The following is an 18377-nucleotide window of genomic DNA, read 5'->3' as shown; positions in this document are numbered from 1 at the left end:
TGCAAGAGAGACATATCAAAAAATGCCCACTGGAGAATCCATGTTCAAAGAAGAGGCCATGGCCCTACATTAAAGATTGGGAAATTCTGTGTTTTACGGTAAAGTATTGGATTACGTATCATTTTTTATAATTCGCTGCTTTAACCAACTTCTTCCGTAAGCTCTCTAAAATCCAGTCTCTCAAATAAGAGGTCTTTTCTGTACTTCGCTTAACCTTTACAATCATCTTGAGAGGTAGGTTTACTTACGCCCATTTTAGAGGAGAAACTGGGGCTTAGAGTAATACAAACAACTCACCCGAAGTAAAAGAGCTAGTAGCGGCAGAGCGGAGTTCCAGACTCCAAAATCTATACTTTCCATCACTGTGTTCTAAGCCTATATCCAGCTCCTAGACGGTGTCCTGCGTGCTGACCAGGTAAGGACACACGGCAGAGACACTTCAGTTTGAAGCATCCATACCTTCCCTTCAGTTCCCTCCCATCTAAAGCTCTTAATACAGTGATCTTAATATAATGATCTATAATCCATCTATTGATCGTAGACGGATTGACATAGTTTGCGAAAAGAAAAAACGGCTTCGTCAACATTGTGCCTAGTACATTTTTACAAAGAGAACGTCAGCTCTCTGATACAACGACCTGAGTGACATTCCAGAAGGGACTGGGGAACCCAAGTGGACCTTAGCCTCTTCCCGCCGCAGCCCGGGCCGCCCCTGCCAGCAGCCGGCCCTTACCTGCGGCGGTCACGTGGTGAAGAAGCGCGGTTTGGCCGAAGCTCTGGTCCCGGGCGGCGCGGAGAGCGGCTGTTCCCGGGGGAGCAGCCGGATGGGGTGAGTCGGCTCAATTTTCCCAGCCCTGAGTTCCTAACATAGAAGAAGGGAAATGAGAAGGTGAAGCAGGGTCTGTTGAGGATAACGGGTCAGCGCAGAGTGTTGGAAAGAGAGACTCATACGAGGAAAAAAAAAAAAAAAAAATCAAAGTTTAGATGGAATTGAAGTGGGGGAGGGAACTGTCCTCTGATACCCACAAGGTTGTTCTAGGTGGGAATAAGCATCCCTTGTGCCCTTTACTGCGCCAAACTGTGCTGAGGTGTTTTTCCTCCTTTCCTATGCTGTGTTTGCCCTCATTCCGAGTCCCACCCACAGTTTCTAAAGAAAAGACTGCAATTCTAGGGTCCTGCCCCTGCAGCGAATGAAAGGACTCTGCCCAGCGCCGTTCCCCGTGAGACCACTAGATGGCGGCATCACTCAATGGACCGGTTCCAGGCAGCCTCCGTACCCAGCAGCCGCTGCAGCGCTTCCCTCCCTAATCCCTGTTGGAGCAGCTTTTAATCTCAGGACAGGACACTGTGCTCCAGGCCAAGTAGCTTCATTGTGACTGACTGGTGTACCACCAGCCAAAGCTTTAACCGTTGAAGCCCCTTCCAGCCCAACAAACACCACAGGACCTGAAACGACTGATTTAAACTCTCAACAATTTAAATGATTTATTGGGAAAACCAAACCAAAAAAACCTGGGTACTTGCAGATTTGGGGAGCTTCCTTCCCCCCATCCTTCCCTGGACTCTCCATCCAAGTGCGAGAATCTATTTACCAATAATTATTTATTGTCTGGCTCTGTGTTGGGTGACGTGGGCAATGTGTCCTAAAAGGAAAAAGTTATATTTTCAAAACTCTAGGAGCTTATTGTTATGCTAATAGGTAATGTTCATTGAATATTTCTATGTGCCAAACATTGGGGTAAATACTGCATAGACTATCTTGTTTGATTCTTATGTTAGTACTCTTATTATGATCCTCATTTTCATAATGGGGAGATTGAGGCACAGAGATGACCTTGCCCAAGGTCACACAGTTAATTAGTGGCAGAGTTAGAATTCACCCACAGGCAGGCTTATGTCAGAGCCTAGACCCTTAGCCACAATGCTAGGCAGTGGGCAAGTTTGGGAAATCTAACTAGGAGTCAGATGGGCAAATATAAACCAGAGAAGTACATCAGAGTGGAAGGTTGGAAGAAAAAAGCAGAGGGATAGAAAACCAATGCCCTGAGAAAATAAGAATGAGGCTAAAACAAAACCCTCTTTGGGTGCACAAGGGCACCCAGGTGACTACTGAGAATGCAATTTCAACAAAGAAGCTAGACTGCAGAGCTCAGGGGCTATGTGGAAAGAGGAAATGGAGGCATCTTGCTGCAAAAGGAAGGCAATAAATAGACTAGAAGGGACAGCAAGGTCAAAAAAGGCATTTCGGCTTTGTTGTGTGATTTTAAAATAGAATAAAGCTTGGGCATGTTTGAAAACAGTTGCAAGGGAACCCTAAGAGGTGGGTAATGCAAACAGTGAAAAGCGAAATAGAAAGAGCTGAAGGGAGGGATCAAGGGGACAGGGGACAGGGTTAGCTCTGGGGAGGAGGGAGAGAGATGCCTCCTCTTTTTATCTGAAACTGGGAGACAACCGCAGAGATGGAGATCCATCAGCGTGAAAATGAGAAGGATGGGCAAGTTCAGTTCATCCAAATCAGCCTCCGACTTCTCAGTAAGACCAGAGTTGGGTTATCTGCCAAGAGTGAGAATAAGATTGGGGAGGTCATATCCTTGCATTGAACTAATCCGTGTAGTGCTTAGGATGACCAAAAAGCAGATAAAATTAAACCAGGCCACAGAAGCAGCTGGAGAAATAAAATCTGTGCTGCAAGTATAAGGATTCTCTGCCAAGTCTCACAGGTGACTCAGGACTGAAATCCCCCCCACACACACACACAGCATGGACAGAAATACAACAGATAGACTCTTAATAACCCCTTGTGTCTAAAGTTTCTTTGTGTTCAGGTGTTGAGACATTTTGCAGAGAAATAATGTCTTCCTCACTTGCCAAATGGGAAAACAAAAGGGCAGACAAGTTTTCCTGGTTGGCTTAAGGTCACAGAGAAAATCAGGGCATAACCAGAATTGGTACCCAGGAGACTTATTGATCCAAATTCAGCTCTATTAAGCACTTCCCACAAAGGACACAGCTAACAGCCCCAAAGAGTCCCAGGCACAGCACAAACTTGGGAAGCATCCAGACCAGGACATGATGCCAAAAGAACAAAGGTTCTCCTAACATGGCCTTAGGACACAGCACAGTTCTTCTGGGAATGAGAGGGGAAGTCTCTCTCATAATTCGATTGCAACAGATTGATGGGCTGATGACATGATGTCCTTCACATACCATAATTATTTAATTTTATTGTTTAACAACTCGGTTTTCACTCTCAATATTTCCTTATTGTCAGAAGTGCAAGGGCTGATGCCACTGGAAAAAATCAAAAGAGGGTAATTATTAGTCTGCATTATTGATGAAAAGGGCAACAGGCAGAACTAAATCAATCAGCATTTCACTTTTGATTTAGACTTGGGAAGTGAAGACAAATGATGGCAGCAATCAACATGGCTTGATCTCTAGTGTCAGGATTTTCAGAAGCCCCTCCTTGTGTGTAGTCTTATCAGGAAACTGTTAAAAGGAATGGTTTTTAATTTCTTCCCTCTCATCTTCTTTCAGGAACTACCCCCAGGTCAGGCCAAACTCTGTCTTGATTTTCACTTCGAAAAAGAAATCAAATTGGCTGTCTGCTGAGCCACTAATTGGGAATGCCAACTTCTCATTCATTCATTCCTTGTTCTTCAAATGCTTATGGAGATCCTACTTTCAACAAGGCAGAGCGCACATATCAGGTGGCACCGTGCCCTCTGGAGACCACTGGGAACACAGGTGAGATATGGTCTTGGTAAGGGCCATAGAGGGGAGGTGACGAAGAGCAGTCCCTCAGGATATCCTTCGTAAAAGAAGGTGCATCAGCACCTGGGCTTACTGGTTTAGCAGGGAGAGGCAGAGAAGAAAGGCAAAGGCGTTCCGGGAGACAGGAGGAGCACGGGCGCAGGGCCCCAGATGGAGGACCATGGATGAGCCGGGGAACCTCGTGCTCCCCAGACTCTTCCACGAGCCCCCAGCACTGATGGGAACCCAGAGCTGCCCGTGGCAGGCGGACATCCCTTGGGAAGCTCTTCTCAAATGTCACCCGCCCCCCCCCCCGTTTGCTTCCCACTCTACTACATATCTGGTTTATTTTAATATAAAAGCAATAGTCTTTTTGTTTCAAATCTTTGAGTATAGTAGATGCCACAGGGAGAAGCTCCAGCTTTATCCCTCTTCTTCAAATACCCTCAGGCACAGAGAAGCAGGAACCTATGAAGTCTCTCCAGTTCTACAAACTATGAACAGAAAGCCGTTCTCAGCCGTTTCCTTATCCAGCCCACCGTCCAGCTGTCCTGCCTTCTGTTTTCCTGACTATATTACTTGGCAGTCTTTATTAGTACCGGGATGCGAGAATATAATCAAACTCTTCTGTAAATAGCCTGCAATGATCTCTGAAAATGCTTCGCTACTCACTTGACCCAGGAAGCTGACAGAATCATGCAAATCGAGAGGTTCAAATCTCCATGTTCACTGCCCAAACCACCAAAGTGTGCATATCTAAAAAAACCACCAAGTCTCTGAAAGATGCCACTTTGCAGAAGCAATGTGTGCCCCTCCATGGTCACGATGGCGGAATGCCCAGGACAAACGGTGGGGCTGGCACAGCATTGGTGGCCCCTAAAGAGTGCTGAGTGTTTTCTGCAAATGCTTTAACATGCAGAGAGTAATGCTGAACTTAAGTGCTCTGATGTCAATTCTCTCTGGGCATTGAGCTCATCCAGGTGAACAAAGCCCCAAGATGTGCCTCTGGATTTACAGAGCTCATGGTCGGATTCACCCCTGCGTGAACTCCCTCTGCCACCATCCAGTGAGCCTTACTGAAAAAGGGCAGATTGTTGCACAGAAAAAAAGATATCCCAGAAGAAACTGAAGAAGCAAAAACTTATGGTGCAAGAATAAATTCAGCATTAAACAAATGCAAATAAAAGTAAAAAAAAAAAAAAAGAAGAAGAAGAAGTTCAAGTTTAAACACCTTTCCTATCTGAGACATTAATTCACACCATCACCAACACCCCTACTTCCAAAAATTAACCATAAACGTATATAAACATTTTCCAGCCCAACTGGTTAAATCTGTAGCAGTCAATGAACTGTGTTGAACTACAAGGTTTAGTAGAATCGGTTGAATCCAGAAAATGTTCTGTGCTGTCTTACCTGAGCTGGGTGATGAGGCTTCTTCCTCAGAACTCATCCTGATAAAAGGCAAATTGATTACCCCCAGGAACGCTGCTGTCCTTTAAACAAGCTCGGGGCTGGCTGTAAGCTGCATTTTGTCCTTGAAGATGAAACATTAAACAGATCAGAGTTTTATCACGAGAGGGAAATACATAATAACACCCTTTTAGGCTATCTGCCCCTGATAGTTGCTAGAGATTCATTACAGGCCATGCTGTTTTGCAAACTTTGAAGATTCTCATGTTAGTTTCCTATTTCTGCAAGGGCCCAGGGAGAAAGCTACACGAGCTTCATCCTGGAAGAGAATTGGATCAATAGACAGCACCATGAGTGGCAGATCAAGCCCACGGACACGACCACGTGTCATCTTGGCCCTGCTTTCAACATCCCCAAGCATTCTCATGCTCTTTGTCACGTTGTACCCCACAATCCTAGGAAGGGGGTCATTCTCAGGCCTCTTTGACAAGTAGGGAAACTGAGGGGCAGGCAGAGTGAGCAGGGGACTTGCCCAAAGTCTCAAAGCTGGTTGATGGGGCTGGGCTTCCTCTCCTGCTTTGACCAATCAGAGTCATTGGAGGGTTCGGCCACTCACCTCTACAGGCCATTCTTACTCTCTATGGTCTTCCTTTCTCTCAACTTTGACCTTTCCCCACCTTGGTTTCTTCCCCCCGTCCCTCACCTTCCTTGTCTCCATTTTCAGTTTGCTGTGGACATTGCTTCACACGTTCCTTCCTCCTCAATGAATCTGTCTCAGGATTGCACTTACTTTTCCTTCAATTTTGCATTTACAGTAGAATCCAATAGAATTCCAGTGACTGACAAGTGTATAGGCATTTTATGACAATGAGAACAACGTCAGGCACAATTTGACCAACAGAACAGTACATCCATGTCCAAAAGTGCCCTATAATGTGTACTGGATTAGAAATCCAGGCTATGATTGGGACAGCTGACTCTTCCTTGAGGGATTGGAGAAAACTATAGTAATAGAGCATTCTTTCATATAGCCCACAACAGATGTATTTCAACAATTCCATCTTTATCCCACAATACCGACCTCCCACCATAGCTCCATCACAGCGTTCCTGCACCTTTCCCAATATTGTTCATTTAATTCCTCCAGAAAAGAACAAAAAGGGGCTTCCCTGGTAGTCCAGTCGTTAAAACTACGCTCTTCCACTGAGATTCCACATGCCGCGTGTGCGGTGCAGCCAAAAAAAAAACAGAAAAGAAAAGAAAATAGAAAAAGAAGTCAATTTTATCAACATATATTTGTTCAGGAATCAAGTCTGCAGACTTTAGGTGCTCTGGGCCTAGAGCAGCTGCTTCTCTCTCCTACTGGTCTCTGTTCCTTCAAGAGAGTATACGTTAGATCGTCCCCTGAAAGGAAGGGAAATTAGGTAATGTGCAAATCACCCAATTTTACCCACTAGGAATTTTTTTTTGTAGCTCTTAAGTTTGGGAGGAAACTTGACAATATCTATCAAAAGTCCATGTGCATGTGCCCTTTGACTCAGCAGTTCTGTTGATAGTGGCTCACCCAGGGTGGTGATGATTTGGGGCAAATTAGAAAAAAGAACCTCTTCTTCAAGACATTTTATGTCTATCTGCCAGGAAAGTATCATAATAAGTATTTAAAGTTATGACGTCCACCTGAAACTAACACAACATTGTAAATCAACTCTACTCCAATAAAAACTTTTAAAATATATATATATAAAATATTTTAAAAATAAAGTTATGATGTCTACAAAGTGATTGGTGCCCACACAGATGAGGCACTTTGTGCAGTGTACAACCTATGCAACTGTATACGTTAACCCTGGTTACCTTGTAAATACATATGAAGAATGACATCAGGATATATGTTAAAATGTGTTCATTGAAATATTATTTGTAATATCAAATAAATTATTGCAAATGTCCATCAGCAGGGGACAGTTTAAATAAATTAGGGTACCTTTATACAATGGAATACTAGGGAGCATTATAAAACAAATAGAGTAGATCTATATGTGCTGCTATATCAAGGTATATTATTAAGTAAAAAAATCAAGGTTCAGAGAATATATTATAAATCAATGTACGTAAATTTTTAAAAAGAAATATGTGCTGATATAGCCATTTTTTTTTCTAAAAGGGCACTCAAGAGATCATTAACAGGAGTATCCTAGGAGGAGAGTAATTGGGTGAAGAAGGAAGCTTTTAGTTCAAATGTATACCTTTTTGTGTAGTTTGAATTTTTCTTACCAAACATATTTATTGCTTTCAATTTAAAAAATCAACAGGGATTATCAGAATAGAAAGTTACAGGTGTTTTTTATTTCATGCACTTTTAAGCATAAAAAAAGTCTAAGACATATTTCTTAATTGCTGTGCACATCCCCCCAAGAGAACACATTAAAAAAAAAAAAGCTGTAGTGTTTTGTTTTGTTTTTTGTAGCAGTGGGGCTGAGGAGGGGAAGGAGGGAGAAGGCTGGTTGGAGAAGCAGGAAGGCAGAGCCCTCTGTACATCTTAGGGCATTTTCACCTCTGAATTCGTGCTTCTGAAAACAAATACTAAAGTCATTTATCTGTTAGACAACGAATATATTTAATCATAGATGAAGAGTATCATTAACTCACCTTTTTCTATTAATTCAGTTCTAGTTGGGTGTAAATTCAGTGCTTCCAGAGTTGCCCATTATTTAAAACCCAGGGACCTGGTAGAAAGCTACCAATTGTGTGTTACTTCACTTTACAGTACAAAGTGGGTGTAGAAGAAGGACATTAGCTGTCTTTCTCCCTTTGATTTTGATCCCTAGAGAAAAGAGAGTTCTAATTGTTCCTTTCTATTTGTTCCTGCATTTAAAACTCTATCAGAATAAAAGTAAAGCTGAATTCATTATTACAAATTTTGTGCTAAGAATTCACTTTCCCAAATGAATGTTTATTTAGGCCACAGATACGTTATTCCTCAAAAGAAAAAAAAAGAGAGAGAAGGAAAAGAAAGATTGTTCTTGGATGAGCAGAAGTGACATTTAATATAATCAAGTAACATAGCAACTGCAAATCTAACAATAGAGTGACATTTATATTTTTTTTAAAAAAGAACTACTTGTATTTCTTTCAAAAAATATTCCCTCCAGGAACGAATGTAGGAGGAGAGCACACTGAATGTGATAAATTTTACAGAACATTTTTTCTCCTTCGGAGTTTTACATTGTGAATCATGCATTTGTTCCAGTGTTAAGGGTATCAGACCAGTGTTAAGGGTATCAGATCCAGTGTTATGGGTATCAGACCAAGTTATACACATTCTACACATTGGAAAATAAGTTTTAAATACTGAACTCATTCCAGGGCAAGGTCTTCCCTCCACACATTAATGTAACAAATACTCTTTCTACCTTGCTGAATTTCAGTTTGGAGACTGATTATTTAGAGGCCAGTATTTATTTGCTGACAACATTTGCCTTGGTTGCCCTGACTGTGTCGTTAAACAAATATTTATTCAGTCAGTAAACATTTATTGAGAGTCTCCTTGGTGCCATGCTCTCTGCCCAACACGAGGGCATAGGGAATATAAAGATAAATATACAAATAAAAATATCAATACATGATCCCCGCCCTCTGAGAGGTCACAGGCTGGGAGCCTAAGGGCTCTTCTGGATGTCTGTTCTGTACAATCAGGGCCAGGACTAATGTAAGGCAAGAGAGACACCTAGGACAAAATTCTAGGAGACGCCCGCTCTTAGGGGTGTGCAAAATGCAGACAGCATTACCTGGCCACCTGGCTGCCTGACCTCCCCACATGGCCTCCTCTTCCTTTCTGCTGCCCTTCTCCCAATTCATTGACACACTCACTGTTATCTCAGTCACTTCCCCCCAAAATGTCTACACTCGGTGTCTATTTTTCATGCCCAGGTTACCCTCCCTGTAACCACCACTTGTTTAACCACTTCTTCCAGGTCTTGTTCAAACCCCATCCTGAAAGTCCTCCCCAGGCCTAACAGCCTGGTCAGTTTCTCCTCATGCACTTGCACTCCTGCAATGGCCTTTATCACTAGCCAATTTTTGAAAAATAATTTTGATTTTTTTGGAGACACTGCTTTGGGAGAGATCCTTGATGTTCTCCTTACTTGCTAGAAGTAATAAATCCTTCCTTCTCCTGAAAAAAAATTTTCTTCTAATTTTTAAAATTGAAGTATCATTTTTTTTTTAAGATTTATTATTTATTTATTTATATTTGCCTGTGGCACGTGGGATCTTAGCTCCCTGACCAGGGATCGAACCCGCGTTCCCTGCATTGTAAGGCAGATTCTTTACCACTGGACCACAAGGGAAGTCCCAAAGTATCATTTTTTTGTTTGTTTGTTTGTTTTGTTGTTTGGTGTTTTGGGTTTTCTTGGGCCACACCACAGCTTGCATGATCTAAGTTCCCTGACCAGGGACTGAACATGGGCCATGGCAGTGAAAGCATGGAGTCCTAACTACTGGACCACCAGAGAATTCCCTAATTGAAGTATAGTTGATTTACAATGTTTCAGATGTATAGCAAAGTGATTCAGTTGTATGTATGTATGTGTGTGTGTGTGTGTGTATAAAATATTCTTTTTCAGATTCTTTTCCATTATAGGTGATTACAAGATTATCACTTGTATTCAAATTATTACATAGGAACCTATCTCCCTGACCCAGAGTTGGGAGGCTGCGGAAAGCAAGGCCTGTGTTCCAGTCTTTGCAGACCTCACTCCAAACCTGTGGGACCCAGCACAGTGCTTTACACATTGTGTGTGTCTTAGTCCATTCAGGCTGCTATAACAAATTACTGCAGACTGGGTGGCCCACCAACAAACATTTATTTCTCACAATTCTGGAGGCAGTGAAGTCCAAGATCAAGGAGCCAGTAGATGTGGTGTCTTGTGAGGGCTAGCTTCCTGGTTTGCAGACAGCTGTCTTCTTGCTGTGTCCTCACATGGCGGACAGCAGAGAGAGAAGCAAGCTCTCTCTCAGCTCTTCTTTGTAAGGGCACTAATCCCTTTCCTGAGGGCTCCACTCTCATGACCCAATCACCTCCCAAAGGCCCCGCCTCCAAACACCATCACACTGGGAACTAAGTTTCAACATATGGATTTGGGAAAGGATGCAAATATTCGGTCCATTAAAGCAGACTTTTAGCAAATGATTCCTTCATTTATCTGAATCTTTACAACCTTCAGCACATATTTAGTGTTTCTTTTTGCTTTAACAAAAGCAAACATTGGTTTGAGGCATTTGCAACACTTGAGTTTAATTCTACAGAAGCGAGATAGGAACTGTAATAAGTTAGCTTGCTAAAAAAATGTGTTTTCTTATTTCCCAGCAGCTAATTAAATGCAGTAAGAGATTAAGTAAATGGACATTTTGCTGAGCACTAATTTCATTTGCATGGGTGGTGTTGGGGGGGAGAGTAAATTGTTCATGACCAACTAGGCTCTCTCTTTATTGTATAAAAGATGGCCACTGGGTGAAGGTCTCCACGGCTACTTTGGGGCTGGCGGGGATAACACCACTATTGAATGGCTCCTAATAAGGAATCACACTGGTGACCCTCCTCAGATTGGGAAGCAACAGCAAGATCTTCTCTTTACTGGTGTTGATAATGTGGTATGGAATAGAATTGGATGCAGCCAATTTTATAAGCAGCGTTCCCTATGTATTACTAAAACACACCACTCCCTCATTGTTGGAAACACCACACATGCACCACAAATGGCCATCTAAGTGTACAGTTACAGTACTTCTCGAGATGGTGTCCTGGAGGAGTTAGTGGCCTGGGACCCTTAGCATAGCTCTACTAATGGCATTTGCTCTATACAATGACATTTGATCACAATTATTTCGGTATTGATCCCACCTGAGCTTTTGTGAAATCCATCCTGGAATTAACTTAATGGCCAAAGCTTGAATCTGCCCAATCACTGGAACTCAAGAGTCACCCTTCCCTCTTCTTGCTGTTTCCTTACAATAAGGACCTGCTGGATGAGATGTTTGCCTTCATGGTGTGACTTGATAATGCAGAGTAATTTTACCAAAATAGTTTAGGCAAGCAAATGCAAAATCCTGAATGGAAACCCCTTATCTTTTTTGGAAGATCTTAAAGCTCTTTGTTTTTCCTCCCTCCTCCCTGCACATCCAGGCATCACTCCTCTTCTACCTAAAATGTGTAAAAATCAAAATAAGCACCACATGCTGAATGTAGAACAGAACAGCGTTTTTCTAGTCCATGACGACTTTACAACTGCAATCAAAATAGGTCTTGTCAACCCGGAATGGTTCCATATTTGGAAGTCCCAGAGCACATTCAGGAGATGTGCCTTGAAATGTAGCAATATTATAGCCAGAGGGTAAATAAAGGGAAACTCACACTGCTCAGTATATGTGCCTCTGAACTTCTGTAAGATCAATGAGATTTTTAAATTAGTTAATTGGAAGTTGGTTGTTTGAAAGGAGATAGGAATGAAGAATCATTGATTTTAACTGCTTATAAGTTTTGACTTTAGGGCTTCCTAAAAGTATGGAGGTTCCTCAAAAAATTAAAAATATATCTGCCAAACCTATCTATGAAGCAGAAACAGACTCAGAGAACAGACTTGTGGTTGCCAAGGGGGAGGCGGGGTGAAGGAGGGAAGGATTGGGAGTTTGGGATTAGTAGATGCAAACTGTTATATATAGGATGGATAAACAAGATCCTACTGTATAGCACAGGGAACTATATTCAGTATCGTGTGATAAACCATAATGGAAAAGAATATGAAAAAGAATATAGATATGTATAACTGAATCACTTTGCTGTAGAAGAAATTTTGCTTCGCAGAAATTAACACATTGTAAATCAACTATACTTCAATAAAATTTTTAAATAAATAAATAAATAAAATCTTCTTCATAAAGTCCAATTTTCTTTTTTGCAACTTATTTTTCCTCAATAAGTTAACTGTCTATACTTTTCCTATTAATACCTTTCCCACCTATTTGAACCAATATCATTCAATTGTTTTACAAACATTGACAAAGCTCTTATTTTCTACCTCATTCTGGGAATATAAAGATGGAGAAGAAACCATTTTTTTGTCTACAAGCAGTTTATAACCTAGGAGAGAGACAGATTTATAAGTCAATAACGTATAAGAAATAGGGTGTCATAGGTGCTACCAGAGAATTATAAAGGTGAAGGGGAGAGAAAGGCAGGAGTGGTCACTTCTTGAGCAGATAGAGTCAGAATTCTAAGAATCTGAGTCATTAACATCAGACAGCTTCTCCAGAACTAGCAGTTTCTGGTTTGAGTGTATCTTCCAGGGACTCGTTCAGATGTGTCTGCCCTTAGTTAATTGCGTATGTCATAAACTCTTCAGTTAAAGATTATTTGTTAGCAGGGGAAAGTCTTTGTGTTTTCAGTGATGACAGGTATATTAGTCATTGCCTATCATGATGATCTCTGGTTTATGGGAAGATAGCCAAAGGGGAAATTTAATTTCCCAGTTTCCTTCAGGGTCAATGGGAGATCACTCACTTTTCTGCCTTTTGGCCACATGGCTCCCCTGACACACTTTTGTACACAACACTAGCAGGTAAGCAGGCATCTATCTACTCGTGATCACCAGCTTCTGAATTCACTCCCTCAACTTTTAGCTAAATATGGATGAAATTTAAAATTCAGTGACTTCTTATATCAACTAGTATTTCCAAACTGCAGATTGTGACTCATTAATAGGTTATGAAATCAATTCAGTGGGTCTTCATCAGCTTTTTAAACAAGAAGTAGACTAGAAACCAAAACAGAATGGAAAAATCAGAATTCATTTCACCCAGTAAGATAAAAATTGTTTGGTGAAACTTTTTTTCCAGTTTTGTGTGTGTGTAGCCACAACATAAAATGTATTTCTTACTGTGTCACAGGGAGAAAGTTAAGCCACTGAGCTAGATTCTAATCCTCATAAAGGCACTTATTAGCCATCTAGCAAATATTTGTTGAATTGACCGAATTTGTATGTGTGTTTGTGGATTTACTCAACAAATACTAAGTCTGCATGTGTCAGTATGATACTGACCATTGCAACCCCTCATTTAAATTTTGTAAAAATGAAGGACAAGAGCAGGTTTTCAAAGGTTAATCAGATTCGGTAAATGCTCTTTTTTTAGGGAAAAGTCATTCCATTTACCAGGACTGCTTTATAACCTTTAATCTGGCTTAACCCCCCACCTGCTGTATAAAACAGACCCTAAGGTCCCTAAACGATGTCCAGAAACAGATCATAGGAAAGTGTGAAGCCCATGGGTCCTTAGCAAACAGAGCCTTCAGATACTTATCTGTCCGCTGCTGGTCCAAACCCCTCCTTCACAGTCAACCCAAGCAGGTGGGCACAAGTGTCCTTGCCCCCAGCATAGAGGTTGTCCCAGGTGCCTGTCCCTAGTGTTCCTTTTTCAGGCCTTGGATGCTGAGTGCTGATCTTTCCTGGCTATGGTGGACCTCACCCCACCGGCACTGCCACCGGAGGTTTGGCTCTTCCTGGAAGCCACATCCACACTGTCCCTCAGCGGGCAGAGCCTCTCCGTCCAGGACTATCACGATCCTCAGCGCCCATGAGGGTCACGTGTTGTACCCAGCTTGCCAGATCTGGGCCAAGCTGAAAGGCGTCTGCACCATCCCAACCACTGTTCTGTTCTTCCATCTCCCTGCCTGCGTGGGGTAGATTGTCCTACGAATTCTTAAGTTCTCACTGTGCCTGTGGGTGCACAGTGGGTGTGGGGAGGGCTGGGAGCGGGCTGCGGGGAGAGGAGTTGTGGCAGAGGCATCCGGTGAAGAATGCAGTTGGTGACTAAGACTCAGCCTCCGACCGCTTGCAGCCTGGTAGAGGGCGTGGTACCATGATGGTCCACAGCTAACCTGAGCAACCAGGGTATTGGGCAAGACTCTCAGAGATCCCCTCCTCCCTCACCCTCCCTACTCCGAAATAGAGCGCACCACCTGTGCCCCAGTAGCAGGGACCAGGGTTCTAAGGTTTCACAGCTGACGCCACGACATGTGTGCGAGTGCTTCCTGGAGCAGGGGCTTATCACATCTCCAATCCCCACCCCTGAAGGTCAGGCACGTTCCTATCAACTAAGCTCCGAAGCTTGGGCAACCCTTACGAAAGTTCACCCTGGGTCAGTTAGGCTCTGAACAACCTTTGCTGCTTTTCTGAGCTTTCTGAAACTCCCTGGCAAACAGGCAAAGTGTGAATGCTTTCACAGTAAGCAATCAACATTCTGAAAGTCCTCTTTGCCTCTGACCTGAACCCGATCTACCTTATGCTGAAGGTGAGTGGGTTTGCGGGTGTGTCTCAGCCTTGTTCCCAATCAAATCCTTGGCTGTGGGCTGGTTCTCCTTCCTCTCTGCCAAGACTTCCCCAGGCCCCGGGACCCCAGGGACGTCTGTTGCCTGCCTCTCATGTGAGGCCATTCCTATCCTGAGTCAGGAAAAGAGCATCCCGGTCAACAGGCAGCCAGGCTGAACTGTCTTGTCTTACAAATTCTCCCAGTGTCTCGTCATTGTGGACACTCCCTAGTTTGTTCTGTGCAGAGAGTCCAGAGCCCTCTAGATTTCTGTGGGGAGCACAGATGTGGCTCCAGCGGGATGGAACACCAAAGCCCGCTACCCAGACAGAATCTGCAGTGGGGTCCATTTCTGTGCCCTTGGTCCCAAATCCGAACATCCCAGCAGCCTTGTCTGTCTCTTAGTACAACCCAGAGTCCCAGCATCCCAAGAAGGAAAACTAATAAATGGAGCAACACAAAAAATGAAATAGACTCTCTGAAACTCCCTTAAGGAGCCCCTCCTCAGAAACTGAAGAGAAATTCGCTATCATTCCTGTGTGATCTGGAAGATCAATTACATTCCAGAAGCTTCTTCTAATTAAAAAAAAGCCAGCAACCAGCAAGGAGTTTTTAGGCTGTCATTTGTCTAGATTTTGGCACTGCAGCAAAATGGCTAAATCTAGATCTGAATCAATTATACCCCAATAAAAATTTTTTAAAAATTAAAAAATATAAATACTATACTACTTCTTAAAAAAAAAAAATCTAGATCTGGGATCAAATCCCAGCTTTGACACTTAAAATCACTTAACCCTCTAAACCTCAGTTTCTCTGTCTATAAAATAGGGATAATTCTACAGCTTACCACATTAGGTTGTTATGAGGATTGATTAAGAGAACCTATCTTTTTTTTTTTTGGCCTCACAGCACACGGGATCTTAGTTCCTGGACCAGGAATCGAACCTGTGCCCCCTGCAGTGGAAGCACAGAGTTCTAACCACTGGACCCAAGAGAAACTATCTTAAGTATAGAATATAGTATCTGACACATAGGAAACAATAAATGTTAATTATTGTTGTTACAATTATTAGCAATTATGAGAACTGGTAAAAGAGTAGGATAAGGTAATTAAGACTAAGACAAATGATAGAGAGTTTATAGACCAGGGTCCTTACGTCAAGGTAGAAATTAAATTGATTATATTTCAATGTAACCTACTTGTTTGCTTGTCCACACGACAATGCATTAGAGACACAGCACATAGTACAGTGGAAAGAACATGGACTTCGGAGTCAGACTGTGCTCACATCCCTTTCTTCTACTTCCTGAGAGATTTGGGCAAATTATCTAACCTATCTAAGTCTCAGTTTACTCATCTACAAAATGGAGTAATAATAATTAACTTGCAGGATTGTGCTGAGGATTTTAAAAGCCTCCTCTCATCCCCAGCTCTCCCAGGCTGGCAGCCCCTCCCATGGGCACAAACAATTCTTACCCTGTGGGAGCCCGTATCACATTGTACCATATTATCTCCCCCACTATAATGTCAACGTCTCGATTGGAGTAAGTCTATTTTGTTTGTCTTTCAATCTCTGGTATTTAGCGAGGTCCTTGGACATAGCTGGTGCCCAGCAAAAGCTTGCCAGCTGACTGAATGAATTACTGAAAATGGCAGAAAAATAGAGTTGATAGGAAAAATGACCCATGTTTATTACCCATATTCCAGGAACAACCTTAGTAGCTATATCATAAGCTAACTGTGTTGTATGATGAGATTTTCTCACTGTAGTAGATGTAATTTGATTTATGTTTCATCCAAATCTTCATGATAAGTGGTATTATAATGCATCCCACCATATCCCTGTGTCCTCTGGGTTCTTTGTTATCTGACCTTGCTTCTAAGCATTCCTCCGAATGGAAATCTTTTCTTAAATTTCATTACACAAATAACACATGGTCACAAAAAAATCACAAGTCTGGATAAGCTAAACTAAAAATAAACCTAAAACACTCCAAATTCTACCACCAAATAATTATTGTTAACATTTTGGATGTAGCCTTCTGAAATTTTTTTTACACAGCCTTATTGAATTATAATTCTCATACTGTATTAGTTTGCTAGAGCAAGATATGAGTCAGGGTTCTCCGGAGAAACAGAATAGGATGTGTGTGTGTGCATGTGTGTGTATGTGAGAGAGAGAGGAAAAAAAGAGACAGAGAGAGAGAGAGAGATTTATTGATTAATATTGTGGAGATGCAAGTCTGAAATCTGCAGGGTAGGCCAGGAGGCTGGAAACCCAGGGAAGAATTGCAGCCCAAATGCAGTATTCTGGCAGAATTCCTTCTTGCTCAGGGGAGGTCAGTCTTTGTTCCATTAAGGCCTTGATTGATTGGATGAGACTCACCCACATTAGGGAGGGTAAACAGCTTTACTCAAAGTCCATGATTGAAATATTAATCTCATTCAAAAACACTTTCACAGAAAGTCCAAAATAATGTTTGACCAAATATATGGGCACTGGTTGTCCAGCCAAGTTGATACTTAAAAGTAACCATTGCAGGTGACCATGACAAAATACCACAGAGTGGGTGGCTTAAATGATAGGAATTACTTTCTCACAATTCTGGAGGGTACAAGTCCAAGATCAAGGTGTTGGCAGGGTTGGTTTCTTCTGAGGCCTCTCTCCTTGGCTTATAGATGACCATCTTCTCCCTGTGTCTCCACATGGTCTTTCCTCTGTGTGTCTGTGTCTTAATCTCCTCTTCTTAAAAAGACACCAGTCATATTCGACTAGGGTTCATCCTAATGACCTTCATTTTAACTGAATTGCCTCTTTAAAGACCCTCTCTCCAAATATAGTCACATTCTGAAGTACTGGAGGTTAAGACCTCAGCAAATGGATTTTGAGGGGAACATAATTCAGTCCATAACAGTACCATTCTGAAACTGAGCAGGACTGGGGTCCTCCCAGTACATAAACCTTCTGCGTCCCCTGTTTCTTTTTTTTTATTAAATAGTTTTAGTTAGCAATAAATGCTCATTATATAATATTCAAAAATCAGAAGAAAATTAAAAAGACAATAATTGCACCCAGAAACATAGTAGAAAATTTTAACAGCTGTGCAGAAATAGCTTTCTTGGAGACTTCCCTGGTGGTCCAGTGGTTAAGAGTCTGCCTTCCAATGCAGAGGACGCGGATTTAATCCCTGGTCAGGGAACTAAGATCCCACATGCCATGGGGCAACTAAGCCTGTACGCCATGACTACTGAGCCCGCATGCCACAACTAGAGAGCCTGTGTGTCACAACTACAGAGCCCACGTGCTCTGGAGCCCACGAGCCACAACTAGACTGAAGCCCGCATGCCGCAACTAAGACCCAAGGCAGCCAAAAGTAAATAAATAAATAAATGTTAAAAAATCCTTTTTTTGCTTAACTGCTTTTCCTTTGTTTCTGCATTCCCTCACTTTCCTAATTAGTAACTGATGTGTCTTTGGAACTAGGGGAAGGCCTAGGAGACTAAAGCCTTTTTGCTACAAACAAGAAACAGATGGGCTTTTGTACCTGGGAAGGCCCCACAGGGTCTTGCTTGGCTTCACAACCAACATCACAATGAAATATAGAACATTTTTATCACCCCCAAAAGAATTCCCACACCCATTACCAGTCACTTTGCATTTGCCACCCCCAGTTTGAGGAAACTGAGGTCTGGAGATTAGTCCAGGGCTAGAATCCAGCTGAGGAAAACCACAGGGCTTCCTCCAGGGAGGAATTTGAGATACTGATCGACAGTATAACTTGTTCAGTTATACTAATTCTTTTGTGTCAAAATAAGAATTAATATCCCAAGAATTTTTCCATCTGTCAATAAT

At 42.2% G+C, this 18377-nt stretch overlaps 1 protein-coding gene across 3 annotated transcripts in view; it reads right to left on the bottom strand.

The window, feature by feature from the left end:
* Window positions 1-18377, bottom strand: part of MRO (maestro) — a 64250-nt gene that overhangs the window by 25030 nt on the left and 20843 nt on the right. Inside the window, exons 2-4 of one of the 3 annotated variants that reach the window (XM_082416651.1) lie at window positions 5167-7987; window positions 3208-3291; window positions 734-2553 (exon numbers count right to left, since the gene is read on the bottom strand). The gene's annotated coding sequence lies outside the window, so the exon portion shown is untranslated. Of the gene's footprint in view, window positions 1-733; window positions 2554-3207; window positions 3292-5166; window positions 11366-18377 lie in introns of all 3 variants that reach the window. The other 2 variants (XM_082416653.1, XM_082416652.1) reach the window with 2 other exon arrangements.

Source organism: Balaenoptera physalus, assembly GCF_965194825.1.
Source record: "Balaenoptera physalus genome assembly, chromosome: 12".
NCBI lineage: Eukaryota > Metazoa > Chordata > Mammalia > Artiodactyla > Balaenopteridae > Balaenoptera > Balaenoptera physalus.
The sequence above is the reverse complement of the archived record's forward strand: the minus strand, read 5'-3'. Positions and strand labels throughout refer to the sequence as shown.